The 25,749-nt window shown below is 40.3% G+C and overlaps 13 non-coding genes across 13 annotated transcripts; all 13 read right to left on the reverse strand.

Moving 5' to 3' along the window:
• Positions 1-12,059: 12,059 nt before the first annotated feature.
• Positions 12,060-12,132, reverse strand: trnav-cac (transfer RNA valine (anticodon CAC)). The gene has a single exon. It is a non-coding gene; the product is annotated as a tRNA-Val (tRNA).
• Positions 12,133-12,255: 123 nt separating this feature from the next.
• trnav-aac (transfer RNA valine (anticodon AAC)) lies at positions 12,256-12,328 on the reverse strand. Its single transcript has one exon. It is a non-coding gene; the product is annotated as a tRNA-Val (tRNA).
• Positions 12,329-13,224: 896 nt separating this feature from the next.
• Positions 13,225-13,297, reverse strand: trnav-cac (transfer RNA valine (anticodon CAC)). Its single transcript has one exon. It is a non-coding gene; the product is annotated as a tRNA-Val (tRNA).
• A 5,041-nt stretch (positions 13,298-18,338) lies between these two features.
• trnav-cac (transfer RNA valine (anticodon CAC)) lies at positions 18,339-18,411 on the reverse strand. The gene has a single exon. It is a non-coding gene; the product is annotated as a tRNA-Val (tRNA).
• A 123-nt stretch (positions 18,412-18,534) lies between these two features.
• Positions 18,535-18,607, reverse strand: trnav-aac (transfer RNA valine (anticodon AAC)). Its single transcript has one exon. It is a non-coding gene; the product is annotated as a tRNA-Val (tRNA).
• Positions 18,608-19,486: 879 nt separating this feature from the next.
• trnav-cac (transfer RNA valine (anticodon CAC)) lies at positions 19,487-19,559 on the reverse strand. The gene has a single exon. It is a non-coding gene; the product is annotated as a tRNA-Val (tRNA).
• Positions 19,560-19,682: 123 nt separating this feature from the next.
• On the reverse strand, positions 19,683-19,755 carry trnav-aac (transfer RNA valine (anticodon AAC)). The gene has a single exon. It is a non-coding gene; the product is annotated as a tRNA-Val (tRNA).
• Positions 19,756-21,567: 1,812 nt separating this feature from the next.
• On the reverse strand, positions 21,568-21,640 carry trnav-cac (transfer RNA valine (anticodon CAC)). Its single transcript has one exon. It is a non-coding gene; the product is annotated as a tRNA-Val (tRNA).
• Positions 21,641-21,763: 123 nt separating this feature from the next.
• On the reverse strand, positions 21,764-21,836 carry trnav-aac (transfer RNA valine (anticodon AAC)). The gene has a single exon. It is a non-coding gene; the product is annotated as a tRNA-Val (tRNA).
• Positions 21,837-22,726: 890 nt separating this feature from the next.
• trnav-cac (transfer RNA valine (anticodon CAC)) lies at positions 22,727-22,799 on the reverse strand. Its single transcript has one exon. It is a non-coding gene; the product is annotated as a tRNA-Val (tRNA).
• A 123-nt stretch (positions 22,800-22,922) lies between these two features.
• Positions 22,923-22,995, reverse strand: trnav-aac (transfer RNA valine (anticodon AAC)). Its single transcript has one exon. It is a non-coding gene; the product is annotated as a tRNA-Val (tRNA).
• Positions 22,996-24,808: 1,813 nt separating this feature from the next.
• trnav-cac (transfer RNA valine (anticodon CAC)) lies at positions 24,809-24,881 on the reverse strand. The gene has a single exon. It is a non-coding gene; the product is annotated as a tRNA-Val (tRNA).
• A 123-nt stretch (positions 24,882-25,004) lies between these two features.
• On the reverse strand, positions 25,005-25,077 carry trnav-aac (transfer RNA valine (anticodon AAC)). The gene has a single exon. It is a non-coding gene; the product is annotated as a tRNA-Val (tRNA).
• Positions 25,078-25,749: the final 672 nt, after the last annotated feature.

A 25,749-nucleotide genomic window follows, 5' to 3' on the forward strand; every position in this document is an offset into this window, starting at 1 on the left:
CATGTTGCCTGACAAATTGCATTGCACGTCACATGTTGTAGTGGAACGAGATGACCAGTATGAAAAAGACTGGTTTGAGGGAGAAAAAAGGAGTAACTTTATGTTTTGAGAAAATATTTTGGACAGAAAATGTGTATGCAGTTTCAGTTTGTCTGACAGAAAAACAGCTTCAGTTTTACTTAATGGCAGAAAATTCTGTGCCTCACTTATCGCTCTCTGAGGCCAGGAGACAGACAGGGCCCAGATTAGAACTGTTTGTGAAAAGCTGTGTTTGTGTTACAGACAGAGGAAGATAGGGCAGGGAGTGAAATACAGTGAGAGTCTGGGAGCGTTTATGTCTGAGTGCGAGCAGGAAATTGAAGTGGACAGAGTTGTGGTACCCATTGACAAAAGAGAAAGGGAAAATCATTGCATGACAAATATTTGTGCCTCAGATACATATCCAGCATTAGCAGAAGTGCCATCAGAGTTACGGGCAAAACACAAATATGATGTGGGTTTAATTAAAGGATGTGAACCAGTTGTGGTCACCCCAAAATCTAACTACAGACTGTGTCAACGACAATATCCTCTAAAACCAGAGGCAATTCTTGGTATAAAACCAGTGTTTGAGTCACTATTAAGAGAGGGGATAATGGTGCCATGCAATGATTCTCCAGTTCGCACTCCAATTTTTCCTGTGAAAAAGCTAAGGGATGAGGGTCAGCCCACAGAGTGGCAATTTGTGCAAGATTTACAGGCTGTGAATGCTGCTGTCAGACAAAGGGCTTCATCAGTGCCAAATCCATACACAATTTTGTCACAAATACTACAAGGTGCAACATTCTTCTCAGTGGTAGATTTAGCAAATGCATTTTTTAGCGAATAGATAAAGACAGACAATTCTGGTTTGCATTTGAATTTGAGGGCAAAGGTTACACTTGCACTTGAATGACACAAGTATATTACAGTATGTGGATGATCTTTACTTGTGTGCTCGTGATGAGCTTAAATGTGTAAACTGACACTGTGACTCTCCTGAAGCGTCTGGCTCAGGAGGGCCATAAAGTCAGCCTGACAAAACTGCAGTTCATAAAACAACAGATTGCATTCCTGGGGCATGTAATGACACAAAATAGCAAATCACTGTCTGAAAAAAGGGTTAAAGCTACAAGAGAAGTCCCAAAACCACTCACAAAGAAACAAATGCTTTCATTTTTGTGGATGTGTTCATACTGTAGAACATTTATTCCAAATTATGCGATTCTTGAGCAGCCCCTGAGAGCCCTAACAACGGAGAAGGGGTTGAAGTCATGTGATAGGATTGAGTGGACAGAGAAAGCGGAAGAGGCATTTCTGAACATGAAAGTTCAGCTGTCTGTTGCGCCAACTCTGGACTTGCCAGCACCAAATAAACATTTTATTCAAATGGTAAATGAAAAAAATGGGTTTATGACTTCTGTATTGTTGCAACATCATTGAGACAAATTGAGACCTGTGGCATATTTGTCCAGCAAATTAGACCCAGTTGCAGCAGGCCTGCCACACTGTCTGAGGGCGTTGGCAGCTGCTGAGAAGGCCGTGGTGGCTTCTAGAGAATTCGTAGGTTACTCTGATTTGACATTGATGGTGTCTCACGCAGTGTTCATGATTTTGCAGGAACAGAAAACATCACACTTATCAACAGCTCGATGGTTAAGCTATCATACTATTTTGCTTGATATGCCTAATATCACTGTTAAGCGATGTACAACTTTGAATGCTGCTGGGGAAGAGCATCATTGTTGTTTAACAGCACTTGAACAAGTGTGTACGCCATGTCCAGACATGTCTGACATGTCACTTGAAAACTGTGAAAATGTCCTCTTTGTGGATGGCTCAGCTTTTAAAGATCCACAAACAGGCCTGAATAAGGTTGGTTAAGCGATAACTGAATTTGACCTCTGGCTCATTGCCATCAAATTATTCAGCACAAGCAGCTGACCTTGTGGCATTAACAGAAGCATGCAAACTAATGACAGACAAGTGTGAAACGATTTACACAGATTCACGATATGCATTTGGGGTTACTCATGATTTTGGTGCGCTGTGGAAACAGAAAACTCTTGAAGTCAGATGGTCGACCAATATTAAATGCACCCCTTGTGGCAATTTGCTAGATGCTATTTTGCTGCCAGAAATGATAACTATTTGTAAATGCGCAGCACATACTAATAACAAAGATTCTGTATCTACAGGAAACACCAGAGCAGATGCAGCGGCAAAGGCTGTAGCATCTCAGCAGACAAAATCACCAGAGTGTACTTTGTTATCTGAAAATAACCCTGACATTTTTTCATCTTTACAGGGCATGCAGACATTTGTGTCGGGGCACAAATAGATAAAGGGTTTTCAAAGGGGTTCACAATTTATGCAGAAAAGGCCAGGAATCCAGCCTAAACATCAAGCGTAATTATCAGCGGGAAGATCAAGGTTAAGACTGAAAAACAGCATCGAAGTAGTCTGCGCACAAGTGAAAAGATAAATATGAGCATCATAGTTGGGTACATCATGTTGTTTTCATATTCCAGACTACAGTGACAATGTTACCAATATCATAACACACATGAGAATGGCCGTAAAAGAGCCTGAGCGTACACATAATGCTGCTAAATGATTTTTGCTGCTATTATGTCTACCATATATTTTTCAGTTGATATCCAGCTCAGTACAGAGACTGGTGAAGTCTAGCGTTTCACATCAAATGGTTCAAATCACTGTACAATGAAGACATTATCATGGATTTGAATGGGGAGAAAACAATTGATGAAGAGACAAACAGTAGCGGAAGCTACAGTGAAATGTGTTAAATGGATGAGATTTCTGATATTTTTCTGTGAAATAAGTAATGTTCAGGCCCATCTAAATCTATACTGTTTGCTTGCTTGAAATATGGTCTGTCCCCATACAAAAAGCCTTAGCATATTTTATAACTTCTTTCACAAATTTAATAAAGAAGTACAAGAAATGAAGATTTTAGGAAAAGAGGAAAAAAATACAAGAGATAAGATGTGGGAAGAGATTACAGGAGCAATGGAAAGATGATTATTATTTTGGAGATACAGGAATTTAAATCTAAAAGGAAAGATTTTAATTGTAAATGTTTTATTGTTGTCCAAAATATGGTATATTGTGTCTGTTTCATCGATGGCTTTTTGGACAGCACAAAGAATAAAAAGATGTCTTTTTGAGTTTCTATGGGAGAAAAAGCCTGCGAGAATTGCATACAACACGCTAATTGGTCCAGTAGAAGAAGGGGGCCAAGGTCTAGTAGATATTGAAGGAAAAAAAAGTATGAGAGCAAAAGAAAAAAGTATAAGAGTCAAAATGTATACAAAAGTGAATGGAAAATAACAATGGAACATTATTTAAACAAATGTGGGAATTTGAAGATAGGAAACAATATTTTATGGATGAAATTAAAGAATGGGATGCTGCAGATAATACCAGACTTCTATAAGGAAGTTTTAAGTGCTTAGAGCTCTTTACTATCAGAAATTGAATTTAAACCATATGGAAGGGAGATGATTTTAAACCAACATTTGTTTTTGAATATGAATATTTTTTCACAAGGAAGATGTTTATTTTAAGAAGTGGATGAGGTGGGGTTTTTAAAAGTAAGGGATGTGTTATATGAGTACAAAGAAGGGTTTCATATTTCAACAATAATATGAACAAGATTCAACAATAACAACAATAATAAAATCTAAAGTTGTGGAGAACACAGAAAAAAAATATTACACTACCAGTTAAATGTTTTTGAACAGTAAGATTTTTAACTCTCACCAAGCCTGCCTTTGTTTGATCCAAAATACAGTAAAAGCAATAATATTGTTGAAATATTTTTACTAGTTAAAATAACTGCTTTCTATTTGAATATATAGTAAAATGTAATTTATTTCTGTGATGTGCAGCTGTATTTTCAGCATCATTACTCCAGTCTTCAGTGTCGCATAATCTTCAGAAATCAGAATATGATTTACTGCTCAAGAAAAAAATATTACTATTATTATTATTATTATTATTACTATTATTATTGTAAGGAGGATTTAGGCTAAGTGGATTCCATAAGCGGGTCTTTATTACAGGATCTGAGCATAAAATCCAAACAATATTCACAACTCGTGGTCAGGTCACAGGCTTGGGTCAAAACGCAGGCAAAATCCAAAACATTAATCCAAAAACGTGAGTCAAAAGAGCAAAAGCAAAGATCATAACAAGTATCAACAATGGAACAATGAAAGAACGCTTAGTAAGGCAGTGAACTGGCAATACTTCGCAAAATGGCAGTACACTGTAAACCCTGATAAGTTCACAGAACTCAAAAAATATTAATTTAAATACACAAAAACATTTAAGTGATGTTTTTAAATGTTTTAAGTTTACATAAACTTAAAAAAATTAATTCCAGTTGCCTTAAATTATCTCAGAGTTATCTTAAATAATTATATTTCTGAACTTATAATTAGGGAGTAATTCACTCATAACTTTATCTATTTTTCAACTCCTATAATGTGGGAAATACACTCAAAATTAGGCTTTTGCTGTCCATCCTCAGTCTAACCACAGGCTCTACTCTTCACCACAACGGTAACACTACAAATCCAACATAACATAAATCTTTGTAAAATCTAATATAACACAACATTTATGTATTAACTTATGTCCCTCTATGTTAATCTTGTGTAAAAACACACAAAATAACACTTAATTTCTAAATTTATTTTCCTTGTTTTCTGATGCAAAGCATGCTGGGAACTAGAAAACACAATCATTTTAAGTTCACCTCACTACAACAAATTTTTTAGTTAACAGAACTTATTTAAATTAAGTCCAATGAACTTTCGTTATTATTTGAGTGCAATTAACTAATTTCATTTGATTAATTTCACTGTTCGGTTTTACAGTGTACAAACAAATGACTTATATACAGGGTGACAGGAAATGACAAGACAGGAAATGATGTGGCAGGAACAGGAAATGGCAGAGTTCAATATTCAGGTGAAGGCTCCCTCTGGTGGACTGGAGCCTGATCAAATGTTACAGATTCCCTCCCCCTAGGAACACCTCTAGGTGTTCTTCTTGGACAACCCCTTGGTCTAAGTGCCGGACGATCTGGGTGAGTTTGGTGAAAGTCTCTGATAAGTGATGAATCCAAGATGTCCTTAGTTGATACCCACGATCTCTCCTCCGGGCCATATCCCTCCCAGTCAATGAGATATTGCATCTGACCCCTCCTCCTGCGAGAATCTAGGATTTCCCGGACTAGGTAGGCAGGAGCTCCCTCGATCCCAAGCGGTGGAGGCGGTTCTTCCTCATTGGTTTCGGGGCTCAATGGGCCGTGGGCCGGTTTCAGGAGGGACACATGAAAGGACGGAGAGATGTGGTAATTAGCAGGCAACTCTAAACGGTACGTAACAGGATTAACTTGACGTATAATCTTAAAAGGACCAACGTACCTTGGACTTAATTTCTTGCACGGGAGTTTCAGGAGTAGGTCACGAGTGGAAAGCCACAACATTTGACCTGGCTGATACTCAGGATGTGGACGTCTGTGTCGATCAGCTTGAATCTTTTGAGATTGAATAGCCCGCTGGAGACGGACATGAGCATTGTCCCAGACCTGTTAACTTCTTCTAATCCAATCATCCACAGCAGGCACTTCAGATGGCTCCCCAGACCAGGGAAACAGAGGAGGCTGATATCCAAGAACACATTGGAAGGGGGTAAGCCCAGTTGAAGAATGAGTGAGGGAATTTTGGGCATACTCTGCCCATGGGAGGAATATGCTCCATTTCTCCTGTTCATGGCTACAGTATGATCTCAAGTATCTACCAATCTCCTGATTAAGACACTCTACTTGACCATTAGCTTGAGGATGATAGCCAGATGTGAGACTGACAATGATGTTTAAATGTTTGCAAAAAGCTCTCCAAACACGGGATGTGAACTGTGGCCCACGATCAGTCACAATATAATCTGGTAGTCCGTAAATCCTAAATACTTGATTGAACAAAACTTGGGCAGTTTCCATGGCAGTGGGTATTCCTTTCAATGGAATGAGACGACAAGACTTAGAGAAGCGGTCAATGGAGACCATAATGGTGGTGAATCCTTGAGAGTTAGGCAGATCAGTGACAAAGTCAATAGACAGGTGTGACCAGGGCCGTTGGGGAATTGGTAGCAGTTCTAGAAGTCCTGCAGGCAATTGTCGAGGTGTTCGTGACTGAGCACAGATCTGACAAGCGCGTACATAATTACTGACATCTGCAGATAATGTGTGCCACCAAAAAGAATTTCTGACCAAAGCCGTGGTGCGATTAATTCCAGGGTGTCCAGAAGCAGGGGATGTGTGAACCCATTGAATGGTTCTGTTACGCAGACTGGTTGGAACATAGATTTTCCCAGCTGGGCACTCTGGAGGGGATGGCTCTTCGTGTTGGGGATGTTGAATCTCTTCCATAATGTCCCACTGGATGGGTGCGATGATGATGGATGGTGGTAAGATGGTTTCTGGTCTCATCTGTGAATTGGCAGAGTCATAGATACGTGACAATGCATCTGCCTTACTATTTTTGCTCCCTGGACGGTATGTGACTGCGAAATTGAATCGAGTGAAAAAGAGTGCCCATCTTGCCTGACGAGGATTCAAACGCTTGGCATTCTTGATATACTCTAGGTTTTTGTGGTCTGTAATGACCTGAAAGGGATTAAGGGCGCCTTCTAGCCAGTGTCTCCATTCTTCAAGAGCGGCCTTGATGGATAATAAGTCCTTGTTACCAATATCGTAATTTTTTTCGGCTGGAGTTAACTTTCTTGAGAAGAATGCACAAGGGTGTAACTTGCCGGGTGTTCCATGACGCTGAGAGAGGACAGCACCGATCCCACAGTCGGAGGCATCAACCTCGACGATGAAGGGAAGTTTAGGATCTGGATGCTTAAGAATGGGAGCTGTGGTGAAACTGGACTTGAGCTTATTGATTGCTGAAGTAGCTGCCTATGTCCATACTAACTTCTTGGGTTTTCCTTTAAGTAGTGAGGTGACAGGTGCAGCTATGGTACTGAAATCACGGATGAATCTACGGTAGAAGTTTGCAAATCCTAGAAATCGTTGTAACTCCTTAACAGTGCTGGGTGTGGGCCAGTCCGTGACAGCTTTTACTTTAATGTCATCCATCTTTTCCGCCTTGACAAAAAGACCATTCTGGAGTAGGCGTGACAACACAGTTCTTACATGAGAGATATGATCCTCCATGGAGCAAGAGTAGATCAAGGTATCGTCTATGTAGACAATCACATACTGATTCAAGAGATCCTTGAAAACTTCATTAACGAAGGACTGGAAGATTGAAGGTGCATTGGCCAACCCAAATGGCATAACCAAATACTCGTAGTTCCCCCTGCTGGTGAGAAAAGCCGTCTTCCATTCATCACCCTCACGGATTCTGATGAGATTGTAGGCAGATCTGAGATCAAATTTTGTAAAATAGCTGGCCTCACGTAATTTCTCCAGAGAAGAAGGGATAAGAGGCAAAGGATGGCAATTCTTAACAGTGATAGCATTGAGTGCTCGATAGTCAGTACAAGGTCTTAAACCACCATCTTTCTTGTCAACAAAAAAGAACCCAGATGCTGCGGGAGAGGTGGATGGCCTAATAAACCCATAAGATAAGGCCTCTTCAATGTATTCTTCCATGGCCTTGGTTTCAGGAATAGACAGCGGATAAACACGACTCTTAGGTGGAGAGGTGTTAGGAAGGAGGTCAATGGCACAGTCCCAGGGGCGATGAGGTGGCAACTTGGTGGTCTTGTCTTTGCTAAACACCTCGGCTAAGTCAGCATACTCAGTAGGGACATTAGTGGGTGGTGAAGTTGGATTCTTGGCTAGATGAGTCGTGCAGACTGGAAGCTTGGTGGGCAGCTCTAGACAGTGGGAGTGACAATGAGGTGACCAACTCCCTCTCCCTCCATGAAAACTGTGGTTCGTGCATAGACAACCAAGGATATCCTAGGATAACTGGGTTTTGTGGTGATGATATAACATATAGAGTGATTTCTTCCATGTGAAACAGGCCAACTCTAAGTTTTATGGGAAGTGTTTGATGAGTGATATGACCTTTACCGACAGGACCATCATCAACGGCAGTAACAGCAATAGGTGACTCACATTTGATTGTAGGAATGTTCAACTGCTTAACTAAATCTTGATGGATCACATTTGCAGCAGCTCCAGAATCTATTAACGCTGAAAAATTATGCTTTTGATTAGCAACTGACAAAATTATGGGAAGTGACAAGCATAAACTGATTTGTAAAGTATTGAACATGTGACTCACTCGATAACTTGAATAGGGGTTTGCAGCAGGTTTAACAGGACAGTTGAAACAGCGATGTCCTGATTCACCACAGTAGAAACAGAGTTGATTGAGTAATCTTCTTCTCCGTTCATCAGGTGGTAAGTGAGTTCGTCCAATTTGCATGGCTTCAGAAGGAACAGACTGACATGGTGTTTGTGCAGTAATAGTAGGCAAATAAGCGAAGTTAGACTTGGGACTTGGTTGAGTTCGTAAAAGATAGTCTATCTTGATAGCAATGGTAACAAACTGGGAGAAGTCGATGAAGTCATCTTTACATAGTAATTCCGCTTGTAATTTAGCAGACAGACTTGAACGAAAGATGTGCTTCAAAGCAACCTCATTAAACCCACTTTGTGCTGCGAGAGTGCGAAACTGGATAGCATAGTCAGAAGCTGGCCTGTTGTCTTGGCGTAACTGAGTTAGTTGAGTTGCTGCATCCATGCCCCCAGCAGGATATTGGAAGACATCACAAATCAATTGAGTGAAATAACTATAAGACTGCTGGATATGTGTATCATGATCCCAAACAGCAGTAGCCCACTCTAATGCTTTCCCGGTAAGCAAGGTCATGATAAATGAACACTTTGTATGGTCTTGGTGATAAGTTTCAGGTTGGTTAGAGAAATAGATAGAACACTGTCCTAGGAAACCAGTACAGTTGTCAGGAAAGCCATCAAACTTATCAGGTAACGCAAATCTTACCGTGTCAGGTCGTGGGGCAGGGAGAGACCGAATGTACTGTGTCCAATGCTCATTGGTGGCTTGTAGCGTCAACAACTGGTGTTGAAAACCATTCAGCAGATCCTTTTGATACTCGATGGTAGAAAGGAGTTGAGAGACTTCCGCTGGATCCGCACCGGGTGAAGTATTCTGTATTCTGTACAAACAAATGACTTATATACAGGGTGACAGGAAATGACAAGACAGGAAATGATGTGGCAGGAACAGGAAATGGCAGAGTTCAATATTCAGGTGAAGGCTCCCTCTGGTGGACTGGAGCCTGATCAAACGTTACAATTATTATCAATATTTTAAGCGCCCCAGGGATTCTTTAAATAGAAAGATCCAAAGATCTGCATTTATTTTAAATAAAAAGCTTTCTTAACAATATAGATTATACCGTCAGATAAATGCTGTTCTTCTGAACTTTCTATTCATGTAAGAAACTAAAAAGATTGCACTCGACTGTTTTCAACATAACATAACAACAACAATAGTAATAATAATAATAATAATAATACATTTTTCTTGAGCAGTAAATCATCATACTATTCTGATTTCTGAAGATCATGTGACACTGAAGACTGAAGAAATGATTCTGAAAATACAGCTGCACATCACAAAAATAAATGACAGTATATATTCAAATATATAGCCTTCCTGATAATGTTCGGGGTTCAGACACCCTCTCTCTGTTTAAATCTAGATTAAAAACGCATCTCTTTCGTCAAGCATTCAAATAATGTATCTCTTAAATTGTGAGTGCATTATTATTCTCTATCTTTGGTTAAACTAATTAATTTTACTTTGTTGGATCAGCAGCTATGCTAATGATGTCTCTATTTGTTTTTCTGTTTCTGCCGGGATCTTCATCCCGGGGTAACTAGGATTTACACAAGCTCCAGTCTGGATCCAGAACACCTGAGAAGAGATGATGCTGACCCTCAGAGGACCTCAGATGATGCTAAACCTGAATCAACAAAGAGAACTAACAAATATTGCTACAAGTGTGACTGAATCATATATTAATTATTAATGAATATTAATAATGTTCATGGTCTGGCTGAATATGTCTTGTATGAATTTTCTAAAAATCATGTGATACGTGCATAAACTGACAGTCACCACTTATAAGCTACTACTAAATATTGTAGAAACATCATTTTCTGTAAAGTTGCTTTGTAACTATTTGTATTGTAAAAATTGCTATACAAATAAACTTGAATTGAATTGAATTGAAATAGAAAGCAGCTGATTTAAAATAGTAAGAATGTTTAAAATGCTACTGTTTTTGCTGTACTTTGGATAAAATAAAGGCATGCTTGGTGAGCAGAAGAGACTTCTAAAAAAACATTAAAAATCTTACTGCTGAAAAATATTTGACTGGTAGGGTATTTTAAATAAAATATTTATTTACAGAGTTTAATAATAGCTGTTACTAATATTTAGTGTTTACAAAACTGAGCAAGATAAAAAACAATAATTAATTAACACACTAAAGTACAGTGTAAGCAAGGCCAATACTTCTGTTGTTTTGTTTAACAAATGAAAATCAATGAAATAATTTAAAATTGTAGATTAAACAAAAACAGCTACAATAATATTAATAATAATACAATTTAAAGTTGTTGAAAACACAGAAAAAAACAAGTCGAATTCCGAGGGTTTAACACGTCTGGCTGCTTCGGGAGTAAGTGAGGAGCCACCTGAACAGGTTTATTGGCAGATTCGTTGACCATTGTGTTGAATTTCAAGGTTAGCCATGTGCTAGAAACTGCTACGGCTTGCATCATTTTATCAGGAAATAACACTCCAGATGGATGTGTTTTAAAGTTCGTCAAGGGGACACATAGACTGCTTGTGGTCACAGTCTTTGTATTACCAGTGGACAGAAGGGCAGTTAGTGGTCACATAGGCGGTGAGAGGGACAGATGGGCTGTTTGTGGTGACACAGGTGATCATTGGGACAGACAGGGCCGGCGCGCAGGGGTCTAAGGAGGGCCTGCCACGTACCCCCTTTTAGGCGCCCCTTGAGGCCCTGCCCTTACTTGATGGCCTAGGCGGAAAAAGAACCTTACACAAGAGGACAGAGTTCATTCGGCGTGGCAGTCTACGCAGAGTTCCCTAAAATCTCTTCTTTGGTGTTTCTCAGAAGAAAGCCATGCAGGCTTGGAATGTCAAAGTTGTGGGTTAGGTTTAGGTCAAACAATATCTGCTCTTTCATTTCTGCATCAACTTTACCTTTAGTGACTGTATTCATGCCTCTTGGCCGCAAAGCCTTGGAAGCATTGAGTTCCTCCTCAACAGAAACCCACCTGAACGATTTTGACCGTGATAACCTCTACACTATTGAAGCCTGCAGCCAAAGAGGTGTCAGATCTTTTCATCGCAAGCATCGTGGAGCGCGAATCAAATTACAGACTCCGTTGCGCTCTTCAGTCTGCAAATACCTTCTATTTTTAGCAGCAAACCAAGCAATTCTCCAGTTATCTGCGGGAATCCTCTGTGGCCATTTCTTTTTTGCTTTTTTCCCTGTTTCATTTAATATATGTATATTTATATGCTGTACGAAATATTGGATTTTTGAGTGCACCGGCCATCTGTTCATCGAAACTACCAGGTCAAAAGTACAGAGCACTATCTGCGTGGCTATTACTGCTGCCTAGTGTGGCTTAATAATTATCTCTACACCTGTGTAGAGAAGGGCCTTCGTGATGCAGAGCTGCTGCTCAACAGAGGGCCACTCAGACAAATCTCTTTTTTCGTGTTCCTCAGAAGAAAGCCACGCAGGCTTGGAATGTCACGGTTGTGGGATAGGTTAAGGTCAATCAATGACTGCTCTTTCATTTCTGCATCAACTATACCTTTAGTGACTATACTCATGCCTCTTGGCCGCAAAGCCTTGGAAGCGTTGAGTTCCTCCTCAACAGAAACCCACCTAAACAATTGTGAAAAGAGATGCAGTGTTCCCGCCCAGTTTCGAACTGGGGACCTTTCGCGTGTGAGGCGAACGTGATAACCACTACACTACGGAAACCCACTACCTAAAGAAGTCTGAAATCGTTCTGAGCAGGCTCGGCAATATGCGCATAAACGTTAAACCTTCTGAAGCCAACTGTCGGCTCAAAGGTGTTTATACATTTCTTCAAAAGAGGACAGCTGTTTCTGCTCGGTTTCGAACCGAGGACCTTTTGCGTGTTAGGCGAACGTGATGACCACTACACTACAGAAACTCCACAGGCTAACGATAGTGCTTTTTGGGAAAATATTTATACTGTGATGTGCCCGAAAGCAAATAGACAATCTGAGTAAGTCCCACACACAAGAGGACAGAGTTCATTCGGCCTGGCAGTATATGCGGAGTTTCCTGAAACGCTACCCTTAACTTACCTCGGAATTAAACACTTGCAGTGTGATATCAAGCTGAAACCTGCCTTCCTGTGCTAGTCTCAAACTAACAAACCCAAAGTTTCAAGAGCACAGGAGAAACTCGAAAATGTCTCTTGGTGATTTTTGTTGGTCAAATTGTTGAGTTTCTCCAATCTTACTTGAAACTCACCACAGGGGTAGCACGTGTCCAGACTAGCATGGGAAAGCAAGTTTTAGCTTGATATCTCTTCAGAAAGCTGAGATGTGGACTTGCCACGTACAATCTACCCTATTGTAAAAAAACAGGCTGTTTGTGGTCAGTCGAATTCCGAGGGTTTAACACGTCTGGGTGCTACGGGAGTAAGTGAGGAGCCACCTGAACAGGTTTATTGGCAGATTCGTTGACCATTGTGTTGAATTTCAATTAGGTTAGCCATGTGTTAGAAACTGCTACGGCTTGCATCATTTTATCAGGAAATCTCTACACCTGTGTAGAGAAGGGCCTTCGTGATGCAGAGCTGCTGCTCAACAGAGGGCCACTCAGACAAATCTCTTTTTTCGTGTTCCTCAGAAGAAAGCCAAGCAGGCTTGGAATGTCAAGGTTGTGGGATAGGTTAAGGTCAAACAATGACTGCTCTTTCATTTCTGCATCAACTATACCTTTAGTGACTGTACTCATGCCTCTTGGCCGCAAAGCCTTGGAAGCGTTGAGTTCCTCCTCAACAGAAACCCACCTAAACAATTGTGAAAAGAGATGCAGTGTTCCCGCCCAGTTTCGAACTGGGGACCTTTCGCATGTGAGGCGAACGTGATAACCACTACACTACGGAAACCCACTACCTAAAGAAGTCTGAAATCGTTCTGTGCAGGCTCGGCAATATGCGCATAAACGTTAAACCTTCTGAAGCCAACTGTCGGCTCAAAGGTGTTTATACATTTCTTCAAAAGAGGACAGCTGTTTCTGCTCAGTTTTGAACCGAGGACCTTCCGCGCTGGAGCCGAAAATAGTTAAGCTTAACTTCTCTTAACTTTTCCCATTCATTCTCTATGGTAGTGCTTAACACTACGGATGCGATATATTTGTGGCCACACGTAGATTTCCCGGCGCTGTTTCGCCTCTTCCGTGGCGCGGAATTCAAACAGCGGATACTCATCTGTCAATCATTCGCTCTGAAGGAGAGGAGACGCGTTTTACGATCAGAGATTTCTTCACGAAATTGTTTTGTTTGAACAACATACGCTGCCAAACTCCCAGCAAGCAGGTAAAGTGAATTCTGTGTTTCTTTTTAAAAAACTAAACTAAAAAAAAACGTATAATTAATTACTTATTATATTATCATATAATCATATTTATGTGATTAATTATAGCAACTGTTTTGAATGTTATGTGATTTTCAAGACTTTAGTGCAAAATATATATATATATATATATATATATATATATATATATATATATATATATATGTGTGTGTGTGTGTGTGTGTGTGTGTGTATATGTATATATATATGTATGTATATATGTATATGTATATGTATATATGTCAACATTTACTGTGTGGTACAACTTAAAATAACCATTTCCTATGTTAAATTAACTTTATTTCTGTGATGCATCATTTATACTCTTCAGTGTGTCATATGATCCAGAAATCATTGATTATTTGCTCACAAAACATTTCTTATTGTAATCAATGTTGATATTATCATTGTCTCTACAATGATAAAAGCACATTATTTTCAGAGACTGGAATAATAATTCTGAAAATTCAGCTTTTCATAACAGGAATAAATTACAATGATTAGAAAATATATTCAAATGTAAAAAAAAACATTTAAAATTGTACAAATAAAAATGCAATTCTACTGTTGCATATATATCCATATAAATATAATATTACAATGGTATATATATATATATATATTATGAATTATAAAATACATTTGATATATTTAATTGGAATCTATATTTCAGGAATGTTTAGATGATGCGTGCTCTGTCAAGACACCCTCCTCCACAGAGTAGGTCACCCTAAAGATGGTCTCACTCTCAGTCCACCAAAACATCACACCAGACACTTTGTCAGTGGAGGATCAAAGGTCAGAAGGGTTTCTTCCAGATGCAGGTAAATAAATAATTCATACAGGCCCTTATGTGTGTAAACTGTCTCTCTCAATGTGCACACAACACCAAGACGTTATATTTTAATAAAGTAATCCTGTAAATCTTCTGTAGAACACCACATCATTGGCCATAAAAGCGTCCCTCGATCAGCTCACACTGGACCCCTCAGAACAGCTGGTCTTCGTGTTGGACCATAGATGGACAGATCTGTTGAGAATTGCCCGTGAACATCTCTTGGCAACGCACCATAGGAGCAAGGATCTTCTTAAACAGGTCAAAGGCTTTTTTTTTCTTCTTCTGTGTTTTCCACAACTTTAAATTGTATTATTATTAATATTATTGTAGCTGTTGTTGTTTAATCTACAATTTTAAATTATTTAATTGATTTCCATTTGTTAAATAAAACATCAGAAGTATTGGCCTTGTTTACACTGTACTTTAGTGTGTTAATTAATTGTATCGACTCTGTATTGTTATTTTATCTTGCTCAGTTTTGTAAACATGTTAGTTTACAATGTTAGTTACGGCTATTATTAAACTCTGTAAATAAATATTTTATTTAAAATACTCTACCAGTCAAATGTTTTTCAGCAGTAAGATTTGTAATGTTTTTTGAGGAGTCTCTTCTGCTCACCAAGCCTGCCTTTATTTTATCCAAAAGTACAGCAAAAACAGTAGCATTTTAAACATTCTTACTATTTTAAATCAGCTGCTTTCTATTTCAATTCAATTCAAGTTTATCTGTATAGCAATTTTTACAATACAAATCGTTACAAAGCAACATTACAGAAAATTATGTTTCTACAATATTTAGTAGTAGCTTATAAGTGGTGACTGTCAGTTTGTGCACGTTTGACAGGATTTTTAGAAAAATGAATACAAGTAGTCGCACGTAGTCAGCCAGACTATGAACATTATTAATATTATGAATAATTAATAATTATTATATGATGCAGTCACATGTGTAGCAATATTTGTTAGTCTGTTTGTTGATTCAGGGTTAGCATCATCTGAGGTCCTCTGAGGGTCAGCATCATCTCTTCTCAGGTGTTCTGGATCCAGACTGGAGCTTGTGTAAATCCCGTGGCAAAACATAGAAACAAATAGAGACATCATTAGCATAGCTGCTGATCCATCAAAGTAAAATGAATTAGTTTAACCAAAGATAAAGAATAATAATGCACTCACAATTTAAGAGATATATTATTTGAAAGCTTGGCGAAAGAGATGTGTTTTTAATCTAGATTTAAACAGAGACAGTGTGTCTGAACCCGGAACATTATCAGGAAGTCTATATATTTGAATATATACTGTATTTTATATCTCTGATGTGCAGCTGAATGGTCAGCATCATTCCTCCAGTCTTCAGTGTCACATGATCTTCAGAAATCAGAATAATATGATGGTTTACTGCTCAAATCTACTCAAATCTTACTATATATATATGTGTATATATGTATTTTTTTTTTTAATTTTCATCATCAACATTTTTCATCTTTATCATCCCTTTTAATCAATTTAAATCATCCTTGCTAAAAAAAAAGGCATTAATTTCTGTCATTTCTTTCCACCCAAAAGAATGGTATAATCTATATTTTTAAGAAAGCTTTTTATTTCAAATAAATGCAGATCTTTCTATTTAAAGAATCCCTGGGGGATTGTTTTTCTTGAGCAGTAAATCATCATATTATTCTGATTTCTGAAGATTATGTGACACTGAAGACTGGAGTAATGATGTTGGAAATACAGATGCACATCACAGAAATAAAATACATTTTACTATATATTCAAATAGAAAGCAGTTATTTTAACTAGTAAAAATATTTCAACAATATAATTGCTTTTACTGTATTTTGGATCAAATAAAGGCAGGCTTGGTGAGAATTAAAAATCTTACTGTTCAAAAACATTTAACTGGTAGTGTTATATTTTTTTCTGTGTTCTCCACAACTTTAGATTTTATTGTTGTTGTTGTTGTTGGTGAATCTATACATTTAAATAGTTTCATGTATTTCAATTTGTTAATTAAAATACTATAAGCATTTGGCCTTGTTTGAACTGTATTGAAATGTTTTTTTTTTTTTTTGATTGATTAAAACATGTATAAATGTTGTTGATTTTCTTTTTTTTATTGATATTACATTTTATTGACTTGCTCAGATATGTAAACACTGAATGTTATAACTGTTACTATTAAACATAAATAATTATTTAATGTAAAACATATTTTTATTGTTTTTCTGTTCTCCACATCTTTATTTGTATAATATTTGTAGGTGTTGTTTAATAATCTATGATTATTTTATGTATATTTATTATTATATATTTTGGTTAATTTTTATTTTCATTTTTAAGTATATTACTCTATTATAAATAAAATGAAAAACTTACTTTTTTTGTGAGTTTTTGTTTTATTTTATATATATGGGTTTTCTGTGCACAGTTATACAAATATAAATAGATGTCTCTAAAAATAAAGGCCTGAACCATTATCAAAATGTTATTTTTAATTATTCAAAATTTTCTATATTAAAAATAACTATTCCATATTATAATGTACAAGTTTATTAAGATTGTTGCACATTTTGTACATCGTACAAAAAACAGTTATTACAAGATTTATTTTATCTGTTCACAAAGTTTGTTTATTATATGTTAATCATAATTAAAGTGTATCTAGATGAAAAAACGAATATGAACTCATTTTATAGTATTTGTGGCCGAGACGGGATTCGAACCTCTAATTCTGTGTATTTTACTCGTCCCGCCTCCCTGCAATTTCTTTCATTTCTATTGGCTAGTCAGCGCTCTACACCTATCCGCGACTGGCCTTCGCGTGTTAGGCGAACGTGATGACCACTACACTACAGAAACTCCACAGGCTAACGATAGTGCTTTTTGGGAAAATATTTATACTGTGATGTGCCCGAAAGCAAATAGACAATCTGCGTAAGTCCCACACACAAGAGGGGTTGTGGGTTAGGTTTAGGTCAAACAATATCTGCTCTTTCATTTCTGCATCAACTTTACCTTTAGTGACTGTATTCATGCCTCTTGGCCGCAAAGCCTTGGAAGCGTTGAGTTCCTCCTCAACAGAAACCCACCTGAACGATTTTGACCGTGATAACCTCTACACTATTGAAGCCTGCAGCCAAAGAGGTGTCAGATCTTTTCATCGCAAGCATCGTGGAGCGCGAATCAAATTACAGATTCCGTTGCGCTCTTCAGTCTGCAAATACCTTCTATTTTTAGCAGCAAACCAAGCAATTCTCCAGTTATCTGCGGGAATCCTCTGTGGCCATTTCTTTTTTGCTTTTTCCCTCTTTCATTTAATATATGTATATTTATATGCTGTACGAAATATTGGATCTTTGAGTGCACCGGCCATCTGTTCATCGAAACTACCAGGTCAAAAGTACAGAGCACTGTCTGCGTGGCTATTACTGCTGCCTAGTGTGGCTTAATAATTATCTCTACACCTGTGTAGAGAAGGGCCTTCGTGATGCAGAGCTGCTGCTCAACAGAGGGCCACTCAGACAAATCTCTTTTTTCGTGTTCCTCAGAAGAAAGCCACGCAGGCTTGGAATGTCACGGTTGTGGGATAGGTTAAGGTCAAACAATGACTGCTCTTTCATTTCTGCATCAACTATACCTTTAGTGACTGTACTCAAGCCTCTTGGCCGCAAAGCCTTGGAAGCGTTGAGTTCCTCCTCAACAGAAACCCACCTAAACAATTGTGAAAAGAGATGCAGTGTTCCCGCCCAGTTTCGAACTGGGGACCTTTCGCGTGTGAGGCGAACGTGATAACCACTACACTACGGAAACCCACTGCCTAAAGAAGTCTGAAATCGTTCTGGGCAGGCTCGGCAATATGCGCATAAATGTTAAACCTTCTGAAGCCAACTGTCGGCTCAAAGGTGTTTATACATTTCTTCAAAAGAGGACAGCTGTTTCTGCTCGGTTTTGAACCGAGGACCTTTCGCGTGTTAGGCGAACGTGATGACCACTACACTACAGAAACTCCACAGGCTAACAATAGTGCTTTTTGGGAAAATATTTATACTGTGATGTGCCCGAAAGCAAATAGACAATCTGCGTAAGTCCCACACACAAGAGGGGTTGTGGGTTAGGTTTAGGTCAAACAATATCTGCTCTTTCATTTCTGCACCAACTTTACCTTTAGTGACTGTATTCATGCCTCTTGGCCGCAAAGCCTTGGAAGCGTTGAGTTCCTCCTCAACAGAAACCCACCTGAACGATTTTGACCGTGATAACCTCTACACTATTGAAGCCTGCAGCCAAAGAGGTGTCAGATCTTTTCATCGCAAGCATCGTGGAGCGCGAATCAAATTACAGACTCCGTTGCGCTCTTCAGTCTGCAAATACCTTCTATTTTTAGCAGCAAACCAAGCAATTCTCCAGTTATCTGCGGGAATCCTCTGTGGCCATTTCTTTTTTGCTTTTTTCCCTCTTTCATTTAATATATGTATATTTATATGCTGTACGAAATATTGGATCTTTGAGTGCACCGGCCATCTGTTCATCGAAACTACCAGGTCAAAAGTACAGAGCACTGTCTGCGTGGCTATTACTGCTGCCTAGTGTGGCTTAATAATTATCTCTACACCTGTGTAGAGAAGGGCCTTCGTGATGCAGAGCTGCTGCTCAACAGAGGGCCACTCAGACAAATCTCTTTTTTCGTGTTCCTCAGAAGAAAGCCACGCAGGCTTGGAATGTCACGGTTGTGGGATAGGTTAAGGTCAAACAATGACTGCTCTTTCATTTCTGCATCAACTATACCTTTAGAGACTGTACTCATGCCTCTTGGCCGCAAAGCCTAGGAAGCGTTGAGTTCCTCCTCAACAGAAACCCACCTAAACAATTGTGAAAAGAGATGCAGTGTTCCCGCCCAGTTTCGAACTGGGGACCTTTCACGTGTGAGGCGAACGTGATAACCACTACACTACGGAAACCCACTACCTAAAGAAGTCTGAAATCGTTCTGAACAGGCTCGGCAATATGCGCATAAACGTTAAACATTCTGAAGCCAACTGTCGGCTCAAAGGTGTTTATACATTTCTTCAAAAGAGGACAGCTGTTTCTTCTCGGTTTCGAACCGAGGACCTTTCGCGTGTTAGGCGAACGTGATGACCACTACACTACAGAAACTCCACAGGCTAACAATAGTGCTTTTTGGGAAAATATTTATACTGTGATGTGCCCGAAAGCAAATAGACAATCTGCGTAAGTCCCACACACAAGAGGACAGAGTTCATTCGGCCTGGCAGTATATGCGGAGTTTCCTGAAACGCTACCCTTAACTTACCTCGGAATTAAACACTTGCAGTGTGATATCAAGCTGAAACCTGCCTTCCTGTGCTAGTCTCAAACTAACAAACCCAAAGTTTCAAGAGCACAGGAGAAACTCGAAAATGTCTCTTGGTGATTTTTGTTGGTCATATTGTTGAGTTTCTCCAATCTTACTTGAAACTCACCACAGGGGTAGCACGTGTCCAGACTAGCATGGGAAAGCAAGTTTTAGCTTGATATCTCTTCAGAAAGCTGAGATTTGGACTTGCCACGTACAATCTACCCTATTGTAAAAAAACAGGCTGTTTGTGGTCAGTCGAATTCCGAGGGTTTAACACGTCTGGGTGCTTCGGGAGTAAGTGAGGAGCCACCTGAACAGGTTTATTGGCAGATTCGTTGACCATTGTGTTGAATTTCAAGAAGGTTAGCCATGTGTTAGAAACTGCTACGGCTTGCATCATTTTATCAGGAAATCTCTACACCTGTGTAGAGAAGGGCCTTCGTGATGCAGAGCTGCTGCTCAACAGAGGGCCACTCAGACAAATCTCTTTTTTCGTGTTCCTCAGAAGAAAGCCAAGCAGGCTTGGAATGTCACGGTTGTGGGATAGTTAGTGGTCACATAGGCGGTGAGAGGGACAGATGGGCTGTTTGTGGTGACACAGGTGATTATTGGGACAGAGAGGGCCGGCGCGCAGGGGTCTAAGGACGGCCTGCCACGTACCCCCTTTTAGGCGCCCCTTGAGGCCCTGCCCTTACTTGATGGCCTAGGCGGAAAAAGACCCTTACACAAGAGGACAGATTTTATTCGGCGTGGCAGTCTACGCAGAGTTCCCTAAAATCTCTTCTTTGGTGTTTCTCAGAAGAAAGCCACGCAGGCTTGGAATGTCACAGTTGTGGGTTAGGTTTAGGTCAAACAATATCTGCTCTTTCATTTCTGCATCAACTTTACCTTTAGTGACTGTATTCATGCCTCTTGGCCGCAAAGCCTTGGAAGCGTTGAGTTCCTCCTCAACAGAAACCCACCTGAACGATTTTGACCGTGATAACCTCTACACTATTGAAGCCTGCAGCCAAAGAGGTGTCAGATTTTTTCATCGCAAGCATCGTGGAGCGCGAATCAAATTACAGATTCCGTTGCGCTTTTCAGTCTGCAAATACCTTCTATTTTTAGCAGCAAACCAAGCAATTCTCCAGTTATCTGCGGGAATCCTCTGTGGCCATTTCTTTTTTGCTTTTTCCCTCTTTCATTTAATATATGTATATTTATATGCTGTACGAAATATTGGATCTTTGAGTGCACCGGCCATCTGTTCATCGAAACTACCAGGTCAAAAGTACAGAGCACTGTCTGCGTGGCTATTACTGCTGCCTAGTGTGGCTTAATAATTATCTCTACACCTGTGTAGAGAAGGGCCTTCGTGATGCAGAGCTGCTGCTCAACAGAGGGCCACTCAGACAAATCTCTTTTTTCGTGTTCCTCAGAAGAAAGCCACGCAGGCTTGGAATGTCACGGTTGTGGGATAGGTTAAGGTCAAACAATGACTGCTCTTTCATTTCTGCATCAACTATACCTTTAGTGACTGTACTCAAGCCTCTTGGCCGCAAAGCCTTGGAAGCGTTGAGTTCCTCCTCAACAGAAACCCACCTAAACAATTGTGAAAAGAGATGCAGTGTTCCCGCCCAGTTTCGAACTGGGGACCTTTCGCGTGTGAGGCGAACGTGATAACCACTACACTACGGAAACCCACTGCCTAAAGAAGTCTGAAATCGTTCTGGGCAGGCTCGGCAATATGCGCATAAATGTTAAACCTTCTGAAGCCAACTGTCGGCTCAAAGGTGTTTATACATTTCTTCAGAAGAGGACAGCTGTTTCTGCTCGGTTTTGAACCGAGGACCTTTCGCGTGTTAGGCGAACGTGATGACCACTACACTACAGAAACTCCACAGGCTAACAATAGTGCTTTTTGGGAAAATATTTATACTGTGATGTGCCCGAAAGCAAATAGACAATCTGCGTAAGTCCCACACACAAGAGGGGTTGTGGGTTAGGTTTAGGTCAAACAATATCTGCTCTTTCATTTCTGCATCAACTTTACCTTTAGTGACTGTATTCATGCCTCTTGGCCGCAAAGCCTTGGAAGCATTGAGTTCCTCCTCAACAGAAGCCCACCTGAACGATTTTGACCGTGATAACCTCTACACTATTGAAGCCTGCAGCCAAAGAGGTGTCAGATCTTTTCATCGCAAGCATCGTGGAGCGCGAATCAAATTACAGACTCCGTTGCGCTCTTCAGTCTGCAAATACCTTCTATTTTTAGCAGCAAACCAAGCAATTCTCCAGTTATCTGCGGGAATCCTCTGTGGCCATTTCTTTTTTGCTTTTTTCCCTCTTTCATTTAATATATGTATATTTATATGCTGTACGAAATATTGGATCTTTGAGTGCACCGGCCATCTGTTCATCGAAACTACCAGGTCAAAAGTACAGAGCACTGTCTGCGTGGCTATTACTGCTGCCTAGTGTGGCTTAATAATTATCTCTACACCTGTGTAGAGAAGGGCCTTCGTGATGCAGAGCTGCTGCTCAACAGAGGGCCACTCAGACAAATCTCTTTTTTCGTGTTCCTCAGAAGAAAGCCACGCAGGCTTGGAATGTCACGGTTGTGGGATAGGTTAAGGTCAAACAATGACTGCTCTTTCTTTTGTGCATCAACTATACCTTTAGAGACTGTACTCATGCCTCTTGGCCGCAAAGCCTTGGAAGCGTTGAGTTCCTCCTCAACAGAAACCCACCTAAACAATTGTTTAAAAAGTTCAAAAAGAGATGCAGTGTTCCCGCCCAGTTTCGAACTGGGGACCTTTCGCGTGTGAGGCGAACGTGATAACCACTACACTACGGAAACCCACTACCTAAAGAAGTCTGAAATCGTTCTGAGCAGGCTCGGCAATATGCGCATAAACGTTAAACCTTCTGAAGCCAACTGTCGGCTCAAAGGTGTTTATACATTTCTTCAAAAGAGGACAGCTGTTTCTGCTCGGTTTCGAACCGAGGACCTTTCGCGTGTTAGGCGAACGTGATGACCACTACACTACAGAAACTCCACAGGCTAACAATAGTGCTTTTTGGGAAAATATTTATACTGTGATGTGCCCGAAAGCAAATAGACAATCTGCGTAAGTCCCACACACAAGAGGACAGAGTTCATTCGGCCTGGCAGAATATGCGGAGTTTCCTGAAAGGCTACCCTTAACTTACCTCGGAATTAAACACTTGCAGTGTGATATCAAGCTGAAACCTGCCTTCCTGTGCTAGTCTCAAACTAACAAACCCAAAGTTTCAAGAGCACAGGAGAAACTCGAAAATGTCTCTTGGTGATTTTTGTTGGTCATATTGTTGAGTTTCTCCAATCTTACTTGAAACTCACCACAGGGGTAGCACGTGTCCAGACTAGCATGGGAAAGCAAGTTTTAGCTTGATATCTCTTCAGAAAGCTGAGATTTGGACTTGCCACGTACAATCTACCCTATTGTAAAAAAACAGGCTGTTTGTGGTCAGTCGAATTCCGAGGGTTTAACACGTCTGGGTGCTTCGGGAGTAAGTGAGGAGCCACCTGAACAGGTTTATTGGCAGATTCGTTGACCATTGTGTTGAATTTCAAGAAGGTTAGCCATGTGTTAGAAACTGCTACGGCTTGCATCATTTTATCAGGAAATCTCTACACCTGTGTAGAGAAGGGCCTTCGTGATGCAGAGCTGCTGCTCAACAGAGGGCCACTCAGACAAATCTCTTTTTTCGTGTTCCTCAGAAGAAAGCCAAGCAGGCTTGGAATGTCACGGTTGTGGGATAGTTAGTGGTCACATAGGCGGTGAGAGGGACAGATGGGCTGTTTGTGGTGACACAGGTGATTATTGGGACAGAGAGGGCCGGCGCGCAGGGGTCTAAGGACGGCCTGCCACGTACCCCCTTTTAGGCGCCCCTTGAGGCCCTGCCCTTACTTGATGGCCTAGGCGGAAAAAGACCCTTACACAAGAGGACAGATTTCATTCGGCGTGGCAGTCTACGCAGAGTTCCCTAAAATCTCTTCTTTGGTGTTTCTCAGAAGAAAGCCACGCAGGCTTGGAATGTCAAAGTTGTGGGTTAGGTTTAGGTCAAACAATATCTGCTCTTTCATTTCTGCATCAACTTTACCTTTAGTGACTGTATTCATGCCTCTTGGCCGCAAAGCCTTGGAAGCGTTGAGTTCCTCCTCAACAGAAACCCACCTGAACGATTTTGACCGTGATAACCTCTACACTATTGAAGCCTGCAGCCAAAGAGGTGTCAGATCTTTTCATCGCAAGCATCGTGGAGCGCGAATCAAATTACAGACTCCGTTGCGCTCTTCAGTCTGCAAATACCTTCTATTTTTAGCAGCAAACCAAGCAATTCTCCAGTTATCTGCGGGAATCCTCTGTGGCCATTTCTTTTTTGCTTTTTTCCCTCTTTCATTTAATATATGTATATTTATATGCTGTACGAAATATTGGATCTTTGAGTGCACCGGCCATCTGTTCATCGAAACTACCAGGTCAAAAGTACAGAGCACTGTCTGCGTGGCTATTACTGCTGCCTAGTGTGGCTTAATAATTATCTCTACACCTGTGTAGAGAAGGGCCTTCGTGATGCAGAGCTGCTGCTCAACAGAGGGCCACTCAGACAAATCTCTTTTTTCGTGTTCCTCAGAAGAAAGCCACGCAGGCTTGGAATGTCACGGTTGTGGGATAGGTTAAGGTCAAACAATGACTGCTCTTTCATTTCTGCATCAACTATACCTTTAGAGACTGTACTCATGCCTCTTGGCCGCAAAGCCTTGGAAGCGTTGAGTTCCTCCTCAACAGAAACCCACCTAAACAATTGTGAAAAGAGATGCAGTGTTCCCGCCCAGTTTCGAACTGGGGACCTTTCGCGTGTGAGGCGAACGTGATAACCACTACACTACGGAAACCCACTACCTAAAGAAGTCTGAAATCGTTCTGAGCAGGCTCGGCAATATGCGCATAAACGTTAAACCTTCTGAAGCCAACTGTCGGCTCAAAGGTGTTTATACATTTCTTCAAAAGAGGACAGCTGTTTCTGCTCGGTTTCGAACCGAGGACCTTTCGCGTGTTAGGCGAACGTGATGACCACTACACTACAGAAACTCCACAGGCTAACGATAGTGCTTTTTGGGAAAATATTTATACTGTGATGTGCCCGAAAGCAAATAGACAATCTGCGTAAGTCCCACACACAAGAGGACAGAGTTCATTCGGCCTGGCAGTATATGCGGAGTTTCCTGAAACGCTACCCTTAACTTACCTTGGAATTAAACACTTGCAGCGTGATATCAAGCTGAAACCTGCCTTCCTGTGCTAGTCTCAAACTAACAAACCCAAAGTTTCAAGAGCACAGGAGAAACTCGAAAATGTCTCTTGGTGATTTTTGTTGGTCAAATTGTAGAGTTTCTCCATTCTTCTTGAAACTCACCACAGGGGTAGCACGTGTCCAGACTAGCATGGGAAAGCAAGTTTTAGCTTGATATCTCTTCAGAAAGCTGAGATGTGGACTTGCCACGTACAATCTACCCTATTGTAAAAAAACAGGCTGTTTGTGGTCAGTCGAATTCCGAGGGTTTAACACGTCTGGGTGCTTCGGGAGTAAGTGAGGAGCCACCTGAACAGGTTTATTGGCAGATTCGTTGACCATTGTGTTGAATTTCAAGAAGGTTAGCCATGTGTTAGAAACTGCTACGGCTTGCATCATTTTATCAGGAAATAACACTCCAGACGGATGTGTTTTAAAGTTCGTCAAGGGGACACACAGACTGCTTGTGG

The sequence above is a fragment of the Carassius gibelio genome, chromosome B20 (genome assembly GCF_023724105.1).
Source record: "Carassius gibelio isolate Cgi1373 ecotype wild population from Czech Republic chromosome B20, carGib1.2-hapl.c, whole genome shotgun sequence".
Classification (NCBI taxonomy): Eukaryota; Metazoa; Chordata; class Actinopteri; order Cypriniformes; family Cyprinidae; genus Carassius; species Carassius gibelio.